Source organism: Prionailurus bengalensis, chromosome C1 (assembly GCF_016509475.1).
Source record: "Prionailurus bengalensis isolate Pbe53 chromosome C1, Fcat_Pben_1.1_paternal_pri, whole genome shotgun sequence".
In the NCBI taxonomy this organism is placed as follows: Eukaryota; Metazoa; Chordata; class Mammalia; order Carnivora; family Felidae; genus Prionailurus; species Prionailurus bengalensis.
Genome location: NC_057345.1, coordinates 81,257,939 through 81,262,814, shown reverse-complemented (window position 1 = coordinate 81,262,814; position 4,876 = coordinate 81,257,939).

Sequence of the window (4,876 nt, the reverse complement as noted above, 5' to 3'; positions counted from 1 at the left end):
GAAAGCAGAAACTCAATGTCCTTTTATTCTGTGATCTCAACTCAAAAACATTTATAAATTACTGGAGAGTAGGGAAAGTAGGGAGTGAACAGCTGTATTGCTGTTTCCGTACCAACTGAATAATCTCTGATATACAGGGGGCATTCAGTGAGCACTGGGTGGTTGAATGACTGCATGAAGGACTATTCCCTACATCCTCACATCTTCTCACTGGCAGGTGAGAAGCAGCCATGTTATACTCATGGACCTGGGGATGGGCGCCTTCAGCTGTGGTTTTACTTCATACTCTGGTCTTAACCTCCACTTCCTCATCTGATGAATGAGGTAAGTGGCACAGGGGAAATCTAGAGTACCTGGCTAGCACTAATATTCACTTTAAGTGGAAACAATACTTATGATCTACTGTAAAGTGAAAAGTTGAGAATTCAGAATTCTATAAATGGTATGATTCAAACTGACTGTAAAACTATGTACCATAGTAACAAATGATAATAAAAGGGGAAACTGGGTTTGGTATACGTGGGCACTGTACTATCTTCATAATATTTCAATAAATTAAAACTGTTCTAAAATTAAAAGTTTATTTTTTTTTATTTAAAAAAAAATTTTTTTTTTCAACGTTTATTTATTTTTGGGACAGAGAGAGACAGAGCATGAACAGGGGAGGGGCAGAGAGAGGGGGAGACACAGAATCGGAAACAGGCTCCAGGCTCTGAGCCATCAGCCCAGAGCCCGACGCGGGGCTCGAACTCACGGACCGCGAGATCGTGACCTGGCTGAAGTCGGATGCTTAACCGACTGCGCCACCCAGGCACCCCAAAAGTTTATTTTTTTAAAGTTATTTGATGGGGTGCCTGGGTGGCTCAGTTAGTTAAGTGCCTGACTCTTGATTTTGTTTCAGGTCATAATCTTGTGGTTCATGAGATCAAGCCCCACATTGGGCTCTGTGCTGACAGCAAGAGCCTGGTTAGGATTCTCTCTCTCTCTCTCTCTCTGTCCCTCTCCTTACCCCCTCTCAAAAAAATAAGTAAATAAACTTTAAAAAGATATACTTTATATTTTTTAAAAAAGTTGTCTAATGAGGAGACTGGATTTATAAACTCCTTGAAGCAAGGACCATGTTCTTCCTCATATTTGTTTATATAAAGCCCAAGACAATGCTTCAACAGAGTGACTAGTAAGTGATGAAATATAAGAGTATGTATTTTTGTGGGTTTGAGATTACTATAGACACAGTATCTAACAGTTATCAGAACCATGAAATAAGCTTTGCTGTATGTAAAGACCAATCGGGCTTGATGAAAGCCCTGGTCATCAAGGAATGGGGTCATGGAGTAAGTTTCAAAGTATAGAGATTTTAAAGAGATGCATCAGAATGAAGAGTGAAGGAGGCCAGAAATGATACATGTAGTTTGGACAAGCATGTTTAGTTATTATTTTATATTTGAAGAAAATTTTAAATCCTGGATGTTGGAGAGTGTATGGAGTATATATGTCCCAATCTGGGCACATATATGAAAGTGATGAGAAAATATGATGTGATCATGTGTGTAGATATTTAAAGTTTGAGAAAGAGTGGATTAAATAACTGGGTTTCCCACTAAAATCACCTATTATTACAAAATAAAGCTACTTATTAAGCATCGATGACCATGAACCTCACTGTTTCCAAATCCACTGATTAGCTCTAAACTACTTACATAATTCCAATCCTAAACAATTATCTGTATAAAAGCCTAGGTGATGACAAAAAAAAATGCATAGAAAAAGTTACATTAAGGAAACATTTAAAACATTCATCATGGGGAGGCCTGGGGGGCTCAATTGGTTAGAAGCATCTGACTCTTGATCTTGGCTCAGGTCATGATCTCATGGTTTGTGGGCTGGAGCCCTGTGTCAGGCTCTGCCCTTGACAGTGTGGAGCCTGCTTGGGATTCTCTCTCTCCCCCTCCTCTGCTCAAGCATGTAGGCATGCCTCTGTGTGCTCTCTCTCTCTCTCTCAAAAATAAATAAATAAACATTTTTAAAAAACAAACTTTCCTACATTAAAAAAACAATCGTGGTCATTTTTATGCGGCCATACCATGGATCCCATTTCTTTTATTTTAGTAACCAGGCTTTACTTCTATCATGAAAATAAAATTAACATTTTAGAAGCATTTTTAAGAGTCTACATGAAAAGATTTTTTATTGTTGGTTTGTGATTTGCGCAATTAATGTTACACATATTCTATATGTATATGAACATTTGTAATCAGAATTTTTCAAAGTGTTTAAAGATTTCTTGATTTCCCCTCTACCCCTCCCTTCAAACATATCCCTTCCTTGGTCTTCCCCATCTCAGGATATAGAGCCATCCTCCCATTTGTTCAAGCCAAAATCATAGAGAATCATCATTTATCATGCTTTTTTCCTTACCTCCCCACAAGTCTGTCAATAACCGCTGTCAACCCTACTTCTAAAATATACCCCGAATCTGTTCATTTCTCTCCATCTCTACTGTCAGCACTTTAGTTTGAACTAGTATTTTACAAAAATTGCGAGTTGCAACCCATTGATGAGTTATGAAATCAGTTTAGTGGATGACAACCAGTATTTCTTCTTTTGCAGTGAAATCGAAAAGAAAATCTCAGAGCACATCACTCATGGTAAGGGGACTGTCTCATGAACTTGTTGTTTATGCATATGTGTTTACGTACAGAGTCATAACATAGAATATGTGCCTTCTTGGGTATTGTGCTAACAAATGTGTGAAAGCCTGCATGTAAGCCACAATATTTCTCCCCTGGACTGCTTCCAACCTGGAATGCTTCGTCTAAGCATGATGAGAAGCCAAACACCTTACAACGGCCTAACGGCCCAGTATGATCTGGTGCGTGCTTACTTCTCAGACCACATCTTATCTCTCTCCTCCCCCTCACTAACCATACTCCAGTCACAGAGACTTCCTTTAATGAAACACACCAAAGCATCCCCACCTCAGTGACTTTGCACTGGCTATTTCCTCTGCCCGGACTGCTCAACACAACACTTGGTCTTAGTACAAGGGTCATCTCCACAAAATGGCCTTTCTAAAATGCCTCCCAATCCCCACTGTCTTTTATTTCTTTCACAGCACCTAGCATTGCCTGAAATTACCTTGTAATTTCTTTTTTTCGGGCTTGTTTACTGCTGTTCTCCAGTGGCTAGAATGTAAGTTCTAAGCAGGCAGAGCCTTCCTTGTCTACCTTGTTCAGTGATGTCCTCCAGAGCCTAAAATAGAGCCTGGCACATAGTAAGTGCTGACTAGATGTTTTCTGATCGCGTGACCTACTATATGTGAAACACTGTGCTAGATCTGGGATGAAAGAGGAAAGGAGACATGGCCCATGGAGTCGCTTGACATATATATGCTTTGCTGCTCCTTACCTCTGTTCCCTGTGGAGAAGGACCCGACAGTTTTGTTCACTGTTTATACCCTCTGCCTTGCATGGTACCTGGTACCTAATGTGTAAGTGTTTTTTAAGTGAATGACTGAGACCATGAACTTGTGATGACTCCAATTACACAGGCTTTCCAGCAGGTCTCTGGAGCCCGAGTCAAACATAGAAAATGTAGGCATTTGGTTAGATCCGGGATAAGGATATTTAAGAGTTGAAGCTAATGACTGGGGAGTCCGAAAGGGACGGACAGTGGAGTGTAGACTTATTTCTGGCTTTGCAGTTTTAATATTTTTTTTAATGATTTTGAGAGAGAGAGAGAGAGAGGGAGACAGAGGATCCAAAGCAGGCTCTGTGTTGACAGCAGACAGCCCAATGTGGGGCTTGAGCTCAACGAACTGTGAGATTATGACCTGAGCCAAAGTCGGACATTTAACCAACTGAGCCCCCTAGGCACCCCAGGGTGCCTCACATTTTTAATACACAGCTTAGACGCCTTACTAAAAAGAATGGTCCAAAGTTATAAATAAAAGTATTTTAGTCATTTTTAAAGAAAAAAATTAACATACTGACATATTCATTTTCTCACTCCATTCTTTAGAACATAAATCCTAATTAGTATTTATTTTTACTCATTAGAATGCTAAGGAATCATTCACATCTTCCCCTAGAGCAATGGAGATTTACTTATTTCATTACTTTTCTTCATGACATGGTGTCTTAGGGTGCAAAAACCTGGAGTGGATCTTTACTATAGATTATTCCATTACCAGTCAGCTGAAGACCAATAAAGTTACAGGAAACAACTAAGTGTACCGCCCAACTAAGTCACAGACAATAAACATTGTTAAAATAATTTCCCCATCCTAGTTGATCCTGGACTTCACTCTGCACAGAGCCCATCAAATAGCCCTAGCAGGCCATGATGCTTAGAGTCACTAAGAACACAGAAATCTTATGGAAAGTCTGATTTACCCAGTACTGAGTCAACCAAGGTAATTGACCTATTAGTGGTAGACTGACTTCTCAAGATAATTGGAGGATTCAGATTTTTTGTTTTGGTGAGACAGGAAAAAATAACTTACTATTTACATTTTCATTAGTTGTCTCTTTTCCTTTCTGATTATATTTTCTTGTGGGAAATAAAGAAAATGGGTTCCATTTTTGGATACCATGATCAAGATGTTTACATCTTTCAAAGGTTAACACTGGGAAGAGTATTTAAAAAATCAACTTGGCTTCAAGTATAGTGGGAAAGTACATCATTAAAACTTTATCTCTTTCCCCTAAGAATCTTGAAGCACTCAGCAAATATTATACTCAGCCTCTTTTGGCTAGGTTCATCGATTGCAAGTGATACCATCTCCTCCTGCAAGTGGGGAAGAAGGAGGCATAGACAAGGGGCCTTACTCAAGGGCACACCATCACAATCAAAGCTTGAATTTAAGCCACCTCCA